General features: G+C 40.7%; 1 protein-coding gene across 1 annotated transcript in view; it reads right to left on the bottom strand.

The window, feature by feature from the left end:
- The window catches only part of LOC109904903 (unconventional myosin-XVI-like), a 139,413-nt gene that overhangs the window by 59,099 nt on the left and 67,814 nt on the right, over window positions 1-12,500 (bottom strand).

The following is a 12,500-nucleotide window of genomic DNA, read 5'->3' as shown; positions in this document are numbered from 1 at the left end:
CCACAGCAAAAGCTAATATCTAACAAATTCCACAACAAAACCTAATATCTAAGAATTTGCCTAATGGCATCGCTTAATGGTAAGGCTCGGATTGGGGCTGGTGATGGCACAGTCTGACCCTAGATTTGTGTCTCAGGCAGGTTATGAAGACCAGAACCACATATAGAAACTTTTCAGTTCTGGTGGGGCCTCTAGGATGACCCGCCCATTCAGAAACTAGAGGGGTCATAGGTTAATGGGGGTCAAAAGGCGGGCCAGCTCCGCAGCATCTGTTCCTATTGGTGTTGCCAGGGGCAACCACTGCTGTGAGAGGTCAGTTGGAAGAGGGGGGGAGGATTGTTTTGGTCGAAGAGGAGAGGGACAGAGTGGGTCAGCTCTATATTGTGTTGTTAGAGACAGCCTTTGATCATTTGTGTTTGGGTGGAGAGAACACTGGTAAGGGATGTGTGGACAACTTTAACAACATGAATAACATACAGTATATTAACATAGCTTGATTCATGTGGGAGATTATAAGAGAATAACTTGCGGGTTGAGTAATTTGTGGGGCCTTATGTCATTGGAAAAGACAATTAAAAGGGTTGACATTCCCATTCTTCAGTTGACCAACAGATGTGCGGTGATCATACTAGCAATAAACAAGCTGTTATGCATTCTTTAGAGTCAGATAGTTACCCATATACACTTCTCTCTAAAGTTAGGATGCAGTGAAGGTAGGGTCAGCTCATCCCAGATCTGTGGTTAAGGTTGACTTCTCCCCGGAGTACATTATCCAGGTGGGTACTGTACACTAGTGTACGCCCTAAGGTCTAATAACACACTCATAGTAGCCTTTATCCAATTACAGTTAGACTTCTCTGTGTGATCTGAACATCCTCTGTTTCGTCGCCAGCTGATGTGTGACCCAGAGAGCAGACAGACAGGCTGTCCCTGTGTGATGATGTCACAGTGCATCGCTGTTAAATGAGGCAAACCTAATGAGCAGATGGTCAGAGACATAAACCACTCGTATTGTCAAAGTGTGTGTGTGAACTGTGTGTGTCTGTGTTAGTGGCGTAAGGTGGTTTAGAGTAGTCTGGAGAAGTCCTGTCCAGACAAAGCTGTACTCTGTTTCTGTGTATGTGCGTGTGCGTGTGCGTGTGTGTTTGTGTGCATATTTCAGTGTGTGCAAAATATTTTTGAATTAGAGGAGTGGGTTCTCTCTGAACTCTCCCTAACAATCTCTATGTAAGCTAATGTCCAGGCCCACATACAGCACTATGGTGTCCCCCAGGACTCATAAAACACAAAGGACCTCTGTAAACCCACAACCTCACCTGTGCGACTATGAACACTATCAATGGCCCCCAATTTTACAAGACTGAGGAGGGCCGTGTTGTATGGAGTCAACTAGGTTGAAATCGCATCTCTGATATGAGTTTAAATAGAAGGCAGAGGGGGTCTGGGGGGGGCCCAACATGACCAGGGGCCCATCAGTTGCCCCCAAACACTGAGTGTCATAAATTAAATGAAAGCAGGATGGTGATTTCTGTACTCTAACCCACTCTAACCCACTCTAACCCTCTCTAACCCTCTCTAACCCACTCTAACCCTCTCTAACCCTCTCTAACCCACTCTAACCCTCTCTAACCCACTCTAAACCACTCTAACCCACTCTAACCCTCTCTAACCCACTCTAACCCACTCTAACCCTCTCTAAACCTCTCTAAGCCACTCTAACCCACTCTAACCCTCTCTAACCCTCTCTAACCCTCTCTAACCCACTCTAACCCTCTCTAACCTTCTCTAAACCTCTCTAACCCTCTCTAACCCACTCTAACACTCTCTAACCCACTCTAACCCTCTCTAACCGACTATAACCCACTCTAACGCTCTCTAACCCACTCTAACCCTCTCTAATCCACTCTAACCCTCTCTAACCCACTCTAACCCACTCTAACACACTCTAATCCTCTCTAACCCACTCTAACCCTCTCTAACCCACTCTAACCCACTCTAACCCTCTCTAACCCACTCTAACCCACTCTAACCCACACCAACCCTCTCTAACCCACTCTAACCCTGTCTAACCCACTCTAACCCTCTCTAACCCACTCTAACCCACTCTAACCCTCTCTAACCAACTCTAACCCTCTCTAACCAACTCTAACCCTCTCTAGCCCACTCTAACCCTCTCTAAAGCCCTAATGGCTTTCTAACCCACTCTAACCCTATCTAACCTACTCTAACCCTCTCTAACCCCCTCTAACCCTCTCTAAAGCTCTAATGGCTGATCACATTCATTACATGACACTTCACATGATATCAGTGTAGCTTACAGGCTTGCTAACTAGCCAAGGGTTCTTCATCCACAGTGAGTTCCGTTGGAATTTAAAGGTATTGGTCACTGATTACACAAAATAGACTATTGCGCTATGTCCTGATTGTGGTTTCAACCAGAAACCTTAGAAGAAATAAGTATATCTTGACTACAGTAAATCCAATAATAGCAACTTTACTTCCACAATCCAATAACTGACTCCTGACCTGAAGGACATCAGAAATCAATAAAGAAGGCAGGTTTACAAGAGTGCAAAGTTCAAGTGGTATTATCTGACCTTACACAGTGCTGGAATATAAACCTGTCCACAAAAAAACATACTGTATCAGAAATGATAAATAAAAGCATCAATAAAATAGATTAAACCATAAATCAATGCAGCTGAGCAGTCCATACTAATGCAATTGAGATATCTGAAGTCTGCATTGTATTCCAGCTCCGCACTTGATTAACCTCCCTCCCTGTATCCATTCATTCATTCTAAACGTCTGTTTGTTGAGACCCGGGGGTGGAGAGAGAGAGAGAGAGAGAGAGAGAGAGAGAGAGAGAGAGAGAGAGAGAGAGAGAGAGAGAGAGAGAGAGAGAGAGAGAGGGAGAGAGAGAGAGAAGAAGAATGGCACAGGTCAGGGTGAATGGACTTGGAGTATAAACACATGTGCGCACGTAAAAAGACACAAAAATGTGCACGGCTGCATGCATGCACAAATGCACATACACACAAACATACAAAATGTACACATACAGCGCCTTCGGAAAGTATTCATAACCTTTGACCACATTTAGTTCTTTTACAGCCTTATTCTTGAATAGATTAAATCTTTTTTACCTCAGCAATCTACACAAAATACCCCATAATGACAAAGTGGAAACAGGGTTTCATTTTTTTTGCAAATGTATACAAAAACAAAAAACAGAAATACCTTATTTACATTTATATATACATATTTACTATTCAGACCCGTTGCTATGAGACTTGAAATTGAGCTCAGGTGCATCCTGTTTCCATTGATTGAGATGTTTCTGCAACTTGTTTGGAGTTCACCTGTGGTCAATTTAATTGATTGGACATGATTTGGAAAGGCACACTCCTGTCTATATAAGGTCCCACTGTTGACAGTGCATGTCAGAGGAAAAACCAAGCCTTGAGGTTGAAGGAATTGTCCGTAGAGCTCCGAGACAGGATTGTGTTGAGGCACAGATCTGAGGAAGGGTACCAAAACATTTCTGCAGCATTGAAGGTCCCCAAGGACACAGTGACCTCCATCATTCTAAAATGGAAGAAGTTTGGAAACACGAAGACTCTTCCTAGAGCTGGTCACCCAGCAAACTGAACAATTGGGGAGAAGGGCCTTTGTCAGGGAGATGATCAAGAACCTGACAGTCACTTTGACAGAGCTCTAGAGTTCCTCTGTGGAGATGGGAGAACCTTCCAGAAGGACAACCATCTTTGCAGCACTCCTCCAATCAGGCCTTTATGGTAGAGTGGCCAGGCAGAAGCCACTCATCAGTTAAAAGCACACATGACAGCCCACTTGGAGTTTGCCAAAAGACACCTAAAGACTCTCAGACCATGAGAAACAAGATTCTCTGGGTCTGATGAAACCAAGATGGAACTCTCTGGCCTGAATGCCAAGCGTTACGTCTGGAGGAAACCTGGCATCATCCCTACAGTGAAGCATGGTGGTGGCAGCATCATGCTTTGGGGATGTTTTTCAATGTCAGGGACTGGGAGACTTGCCATGATCAAGGGAAAGATGACCAGAGCAAAGTACAGAGAGATCCTTGATGAAAATCTGCTCCAGAGCGCTCAGGACCTCAGACTGGGGCAAAGGTTTACCTTCCAACAGGACAACAACCATAAGCACAAAGCCAAGACAATGCAGGAGTGGCTTCGGGACAAGTCTCTGAATGTCCTTGAGTGGCCAAGCCAGAGCCCGGACTTGAACCTGATTGAACATTTCTGGAGAGACCTGAAAATAGCTGTGCAGCAACACTCCCCATCCAACATGACAGAGCTTGAAAGAATTTGCAGAGAGGAATGTGAGAAACTCCCCAAATACAGGTGTGCCAAGCTTGTAGCGTCATACCCAAGAAGACTCAAGGCTGTAATCACTGTCAAAAGGTGCTACAACAAAGTACTGAGTAAATGGTCTGAATACTTATGTAAATGTGATATTTCAGTTGTATTTTTAATGCATTTGCAAAAATGTCTATAATCTGTTTTTTCTTTGTCATTATGGGGTATTGTGTGTAGATTGATGAGAAAAAAAAACATTTAATACATTTTAGAATAAAGATGTAACATAACAAAATGTGTAAAAAGTCAAGGGATCTTGAATAATTTCTGAATGAACTGTGCTCACATCCTCATGGACTCACATCCTTACATCCATCTGCAAAGACACAGACACAAAACTTGTTCAAAAAGCAAAGCTCAACAGGAGGAGCCTCATAATGAAGTCTTAAAGTCTCCTAGCTGACTCAATTCTGATGTTTCCAAATGTGTTTTGAAAATGGTATCATCCCTTCAAAGTTATCATTAAACCAATCCCAAAGTCATCAAAGAATGATCCAGGGGTCCCATTAAATTACAAACGCATCAGCATTATTAGCACAGTCCGCCTGTTATACTCTGGGATGCTAAACAACAGGTTGACTCAGTATTTGGTAATGTCAGAATTACTTGTACATGAGCAGATTGGGTTTCATTAAACATGCCTTGTATAGATTTACACTGCACTCAGAAAGTATTCCCACCCCTTGACTTGTTCCACATTTTGTTGTGTTACAGCCTGAATTTAAAATAGATTCAATTTATGGCAAGCCTAAATAAGTTCAGGAGTAAAAATGTGCTTAACAAGTAACGTAATAAGTTTCATCGACTGACTCTGTGTCCAGTAATAGTGGGATTAGCCCCTATTTTTTTTTAAATGTTGTTGCCTAAAATGACATACTCAAATCTAACTGCCGGTAGCTCAGGACCTGAAGCCAGGATATGTATATTCTTAGTACCATTTGAAAGGAAACACTTTGAAGTTTGTGGAAATGTGAAAGGAATGTAGTAGAATATAACACAATAGATCTGGTAAAAGATAATACCAAGAAAAAAACAACCGTTCTTTTGTATTTTTTTTTACCATCATCTTTGAAATGCAAGAGAAAGGCCATAATGTATTATTCCAGCCCAGGTACAATTTAGATTTTGGCCACTAGATGGCAGCAGTGTATGTCTAAAGTTTTAGACTGATCCAATGAACCATTTCATTCTGTTCAAAATGTTGTATCAAGACTGCCCAAATGTGCCTAATTTGTTTATTAATAACTTTTCATGTTCAAAATTGTGCACTCTCCTTAAACAATAGCATGGTATTTCTTCACTGTAATAGCTACTGTAAATTGGACAGTGCCGTTAGATTGACAAGAATTTAATCTTTCTGACAATATCAGATATGTCTATGTTCTGGTAAATTTTGTTGTTACTTACAACCTCATGCTAATCGCATTAGCCTACGTAAGGTCAACCGTCATGCAGGGGACCCGCCGATCCCGAGGAAGTTCTTAACATGATTTTTTTAATGACTACCTCATCTGTGAACCACACACATATATGTATGTAAGGTACCTCAGTAGAGCTGTGAATTTCAACCACATTCAACCACAAAGACCAGGGAGTTTTTCCAAAGGCTCGCAAGTAAAGGGAAAGGGGAAGGGAAGGGCACCTATTGGTAGATGGGTAAAAAAGCAAACATTCAATATCCCTATGATCATGGTGAAGTTATTAACTACACTTTGGATGGTGTATCAATACACCCAGTCACTACAAAGATACAGGCATCCTTCCTAACTCAGTTGCCGGAGAGGAAGAAAGACACTCAGGGATTTTACCATGAGGCCAATGGTGACTTTAAAACAGTAACATGGCTGTGATAGGAGAAAACTGATGATGGATCAACAACATTATAGTTACTCCACAAAACTAACCTAATTGACAGAGTGAAAAGAAGGAAGCCTGCGTAGAATAAAAATAATCCAAAACATGCATCCTGTTTCCAAAAAGGCACCAAAGTAATACTGCAAGAAATGTGGCAAAGCAAATTAACTTTTTGTCCTGAATACAAAGTGTTTTGTTTGGAGCAAATACAATACAAAACATTATAGAGTACCGTGCTCCATTTGTTCAAGCATAGTGGTGGCTGCATCATGTTATGGGTATGCTTGTAATCGTTAAGGAGTTTTTCAGGCAAAAAAATGGAATGGAGCTAAACACAGGCAAAATCCTAGAGGAAAACCTGGTTCAGTCTGCTTTCCACTAGACACTAGGAGATTCATTCACCTTTTAGCAGGACAACAACCTAAATAAAAAGGCCACATCTACACTGGAGTTGGTTACCAAGAAGACAGTCAATGTTCCTGAGTGTACAAGTTACAGTTTTGACTTAAATATTCATGATAATCTATGGCAAGACTTGAAAATGGTTGTCTAGCAATGATCAACTGTCACGCCTGCTCCCGCTGTCCCGCTCCGGCGCTTGACGTAGCCGGTCTACTAACCACCGGTCCTGGCAACCCACATTAAGCGTTCATGTCAACCATCATTATGCACACCTGCATCTCATCTTTATGCACACCTGCATCTCATCTTTATGCACACATGAACTTCATCATTACCATGATTACATGGTAATGATGAACATTACATGTTTTCACTTTGTCCTTATGAGGTATTGTGTGTAGATGGGTGAGAAAAAGAATCCATTTAATCCATCTTTAATTCAGTCTGTTACACAACACAATGTGTCAATGGGTATAACACTTTCTGAAGGCCCTGTAAACTGTATCCACTGTGATTAAAGCCACACTACAACAATGTAAACCTACGTATGTTTTGTTGATTTCCAAAAGGCCTTTGATTGGGTAACTAGAGATCTTCTTGCTTTTAAACGTATAAATGCTGGAGTGGATGCAATTAAATCTCTATGTAGAGGTCCAGTCTCCTGTATACAGGTAAATGAGTTGAAGACCGGATGGTTTCTGTTTGAAGTGAAACAAGGAAATGTGCTTTCCCAAACTTTGTTTGCCCTTTTGGTGAATGACTTGGCCCAGCAAATCAAGCACGCTAACCTAGGAGTTAAATTATATGACACGACCCTGGGGATACTGTTGTATGCAGATTATGTTGTCATCCTTGCAGAGAGTGAGTTTGATCGGCAAGGTATGTTGAACACTGTCAATCTCTGGTGTACAAAATGGAGATGAATGATTAACCAAGATAAACCCAGGTAAAACCCAGATTAAGAGTAAACTAAGAAGTATTCATACCTCGCCTACGGAGAGCATGATCACACAGATTTTTGATTTGATTTTGTAATTTTGGAACAATGCCCCTAAACTACACTTGCTCATATACGAACACCTTCCTAATTTTGAGTTGCACCCTCTCAGAACAGCCTCAATTTTTCGGGGCATGGATTCTACAATTCCCATGTTGACTCCAATGCTTCCTACAGTTGTGTCAAGTTGGCTGGATGTTCTTTGGGTGGTGGAACATTCTTGATACACACAGGAAACTGTTGAGCATGAAAAACCCAGCCGTGTTGCAGTTCTTGACTCAAACCGGTGTGTCTGGCACCTACTACCATACGCCATTCAAAGGCACTTCAATCTTTTGTCTTGCCCATTCACCCTCTGAATGTCACACAAACACAATCCATGTCTCAATTGTCTCAAGGCTTAAAAATCCTTCTTTAGCTTGTCTCCTCCCATTCATCTACACTGATTGAAGTGGATTTAATAAGTGACATCAATAAGGGATCATAGCTTCCACCTGGATTCACCTGGTCAGTCTATTTCATGGAAAGATCAGGTGTTAATCATGTTTTGTCCACTCTGTGTACATACCTTAATTCCTTTTTGATGAATGTATGACCTTTGAGGAGGGTATAAAGACCTATAACAGATTGTGCAGGTAGAGCATTGGGGTCATCTTAAAATCTGTAAAGACCTTGGCTATCGTACATATTCATAGCTCTATAATTCATGTATGTGTCCTATTCTGAACTCCTGAAATCTGGGGTTTGAAAGAATCCAAAACAGCAAACTCTTTCAGAATAGAGCCATACAATGTTTTCTGGGAGTGCGTAGGTTTTCCCTAAGCCTAGCTATTGAAGGAGACATGGGTTGTAGCCCTGTGAAGTAAGACAGAGGGGTGAAATGATGAGGTTATGGAACCGTCTTATCAATATGCCAGAATAACAAAAAAGGTTTTCAACTGGGATAAAACACACAATTACAATTACTCAATGCCACATTTCAGGAAGCTGATCTACAACACATATTTTGAAATATGTTATGATGCAATGTCAAGATGATCAAGCATATTGTAAGTTAACCTTTAACCACAAAGAAAAATGGTTGAATGATATATGGCTTAAACAGCAGGTATATATGGGGCAGCAGGTAGCCTAGTGGTTAAAAGCATTGGGCCATTAACTGAAAGATCGCTGGTTCAAATCCCTGCGCTGACTAGGTGACAAAATTATGGATAATCATGAATGGATTGTGAATAATGATGAGTAGTTAGGTGTACAAGGGCACAACAATCACACCCCCCAAAAATGCTACCCTCCCCTGTTATTGGTAATGATGAGGTTAGCATGTTTTTTGAAGCCTTTGAACAGCATCTCACTCATCATTATTCATGAATTTGTCTTAATCATGGCATTATCCTTAATGATGACAAGCATACCCTTAACATGATGCAGCCACCACTAGGCTTGAAAATATGGAAAGTGGTACTCAGTAATGTGTTGAATTGGATTTGCCCCAAACATAGCACATTGTATTCAGGACAACAAGTGAATGGCAATGCCACATTTTAAGCAGGATCATTTTAGTGACTTGTTGCAAACTGGTTGCATGTTTTGGAATATTTTTATTCTCTGTCAATTAGGTTAGTATTGTGGAATAGCTACATTGCTATTGATCCATCCTCAGTTTTCTCCTATAACAGCCATTAAACTTGGCAACTGTTTTAAAGTCACCATTGGCCTCATGGTGAAATCCCTGTGCGGTTTGCTTCCTCTCTGGCGCCTGAGTCAGGACGGACACCTGTATATATGTAGTGACTGGGTGTATTGATACACAATTCAAAGTGTAATTAATAACTTCACCATGCTCAATGGTATATTCAATGTCCACTTTTTTTTCTACCAATTGGTGCCCTTCTTTGCGAGGCATTGGAAAACCTTCCTGGTCTTTGTGGTTGAATCTGTGTTTGACTGTTTTCTTGACCTTACAGTTAATTATATGTTTGGGGTACAGAGATGAGGTAGTCATTCAAAAATCCTGTTAAACACTATTATTGCACACAGAGTGAGTCCATGCAACTTAGTATGCGACCTGAATGAATCGTAAATTATAATGTGATAAAGTTACAGAGGGCACAAATATAGTACCCACCCAAAAATGCTAACCTTGTAATGGTGAGAGGTTAGCATGTCTTGGGGGTATGATAATCATTATTCAGGATTTATTCAGGACTGTTCCATAATCATGGTAGTATCCACATTAATGTAGAAGTGTTTAGAAACATATTATATTCCTATTTACAATAAAAGTGACTCCAAAATAACACAATTGTTAACACACATTGTTAACCATTTATTTTTATGGTGCACAAATCTGAAACAGACAGACAGACAGATACAGACAGACACTGAAACAGACAGAAAGAGAAACAGACAGACAAAGAAACAGACAGAAAGATAGACAGACACAGAAAAATACACAGAAACAGTCACAGAAACAGACAGTCATAGAAAACAGACAGTCACAGAAACAGACAGTCACAGAAACAGACAGTCATAGAAACAAACAGTCATAGAAACAAACAGAAAAAGAAACAGACAGACACAGAAACAGACAGTCACAGAAACAGACAGACACAGAAACAGACAGACACAGAAACAGACAGACACAGAAACAGACAGACACAGAAACAAACAGACACAGAAACAGACAGACATAGTCACAGAAACAGAAACAGAAACAGACAGAAAAAGAAACAGACAGAAACAGACAGACACAGTCACAGAAGCAGAAACAGACAGACAGAAACAGAAAGAAAGATAAAGACAAGACACAGAAAACAGAAGAAAGATAAAGACAGACACAGAAACAGACACACAGAAACAGAAAGAAAGATAAAAAGACAGACACAGAAGACAGACAGAAACAGACAGAACAAAACAGAAACACAGAAAAACAGACAGACAACAGAAACAGACAGACAGAACAGACGACAGAACAGACAGACACAGAAAACAGACAGAAAGATAGACAGACACAGAAACAGACAGACACAGAAACAGACAGAAAGATAGACAGACACAGAAACAGTCACAGAAACAGACAGTCATAGAAACAGACAGTCACAGAAACAGACAGTCACAGAAACAGACAGTCATAGAAACAAACAGAAAAAGGCACAGAAAACAGTCACAGAAACAAACAGAAAAAGAAATAGACAGACAGAGAAACAGACAGAAACAGAAACAGACAGATACAGAAACAGACAGTCTCAGAAACAGACAGAAACAGAAACAGACAGATACAGAAACAGAAAGAAAGATAAAGAGACAGACACAGAAACAGACAGAAACAGACAGACAGACAGAAACAAACAGACACAGAAACAGACAGAAACAGACAGACAGACAGAAACAACCAGACACAGAAACAAACAGACACAGAAACAGACAGAACAGACAGACAGACAGAAACAAACAGACACAGAAACAAACAGACACAGAAACAGACACAGAAACAGACAGAAACAGACAGACAGATAAACAGACAGACAGAAACAGACAGACAGACAGAAACAGACAGACAGAAACAGACAGACACAGAAACAAACAGACACAGAAACAGACAGACACAGAAACAGACAGAAACAGAAAGAAAGATAAAGAGACAGACACATAAACAGACAGAAACACAAAGAAAGATAAACAGTCAGACAGAAACAGACAGACAGAAACAGACAGACACAGAAACAGACACAGAAACAGACAGACAGAAACAGACAGACACAGAAACAAACAGACACAGAAACAGACAACCGAAACAGACACAGAAACAAACAGACACAGAAACAGACGGACACAGAAACAAACAGACACAGAAACAGACAGAACAGACAGAAACAGAAAGAAAGATAAAGAGACAGACACAGAAACAGACAGAAACACAAAGAAAGATAAACAGACAGAAACAGACAGAGACAGAAACAGACACAGAAACAGACAGACAGAAACAGACAGACAGAAACAGACAGACACAGAAACAGACACAGAAACAGACAGACAGAAACAGACAGACAGAAACAGACAGACAGCAGAAACAGACACAGAAACAGACAGACAGAAACAGACAGACACAGAAACAAACAGACACAGAAACAGACACCGAAACAGACACAGAAACAAACAGACACAGAAACAGACGGACACAGAAACAAACAGACACAGAAACAGACAGAAACAGACAGAAACAGAAAGAAAGATAAAGAGACAGACACAGAAACAGACAGAAACACAAAGAAAGATAACAGACAGAAACAGACAGAGACAGAAACAGACACAGAAACAGACAGACAGAAACAGACAGACAGAAACAGACAGACACAGAAACAGACAACAGAAACAGACAGACAGAACAGACAGACAGAAACGACAGACACAGAAACAGACACAGAAACAGACAGACAGAAACAGACAGAACAACAAGACACAGAACAACAGACACCGTAAACAGACACAGAAACAGACACAGAAACAGACACAGAAACAGAAAGAAAGAAACAATTAGACACAGAAACCGACAGACACAGAAACAACAGACACAGAAACAAACAGACACAGAAACAGACAGACACAGACACAGAACAGAAAGAAAGAAACAATTAGACACAGAAACAGACACAGAAACAAACACAGAAACAGAAAGAAGAAACAATTAGACACAGAAACCGACAGACACAGAAACAAACAGACACAGAAACAAACAGACACAGAAACAGACAGACACAGAAACAGACAGAAACAGAAAGAAAGATAAACAGACAGACACAGAAACAAACAGACACAGAAACAAACAGACACAGAAACAAACAGACACA

The sequence above is a fragment of the Oncorhynchus kisutch genome, linkage group LG2 (genome assembly GCF_002021735.2).
Source record: "Oncorhynchus kisutch isolate 150728-3 linkage group LG2, Okis_V2, whole genome shotgun sequence".
Lineage (NCBI taxonomy): Eukaryota > Metazoa > Chordata > Actinopteri > Salmoniformes > Salmonidae > Oncorhynchus > Oncorhynchus kisutch.
Note: the sequence above shows the minus strand (reverse complement) of the source record. Positions and strands in the feature narration are given on the sequence as shown.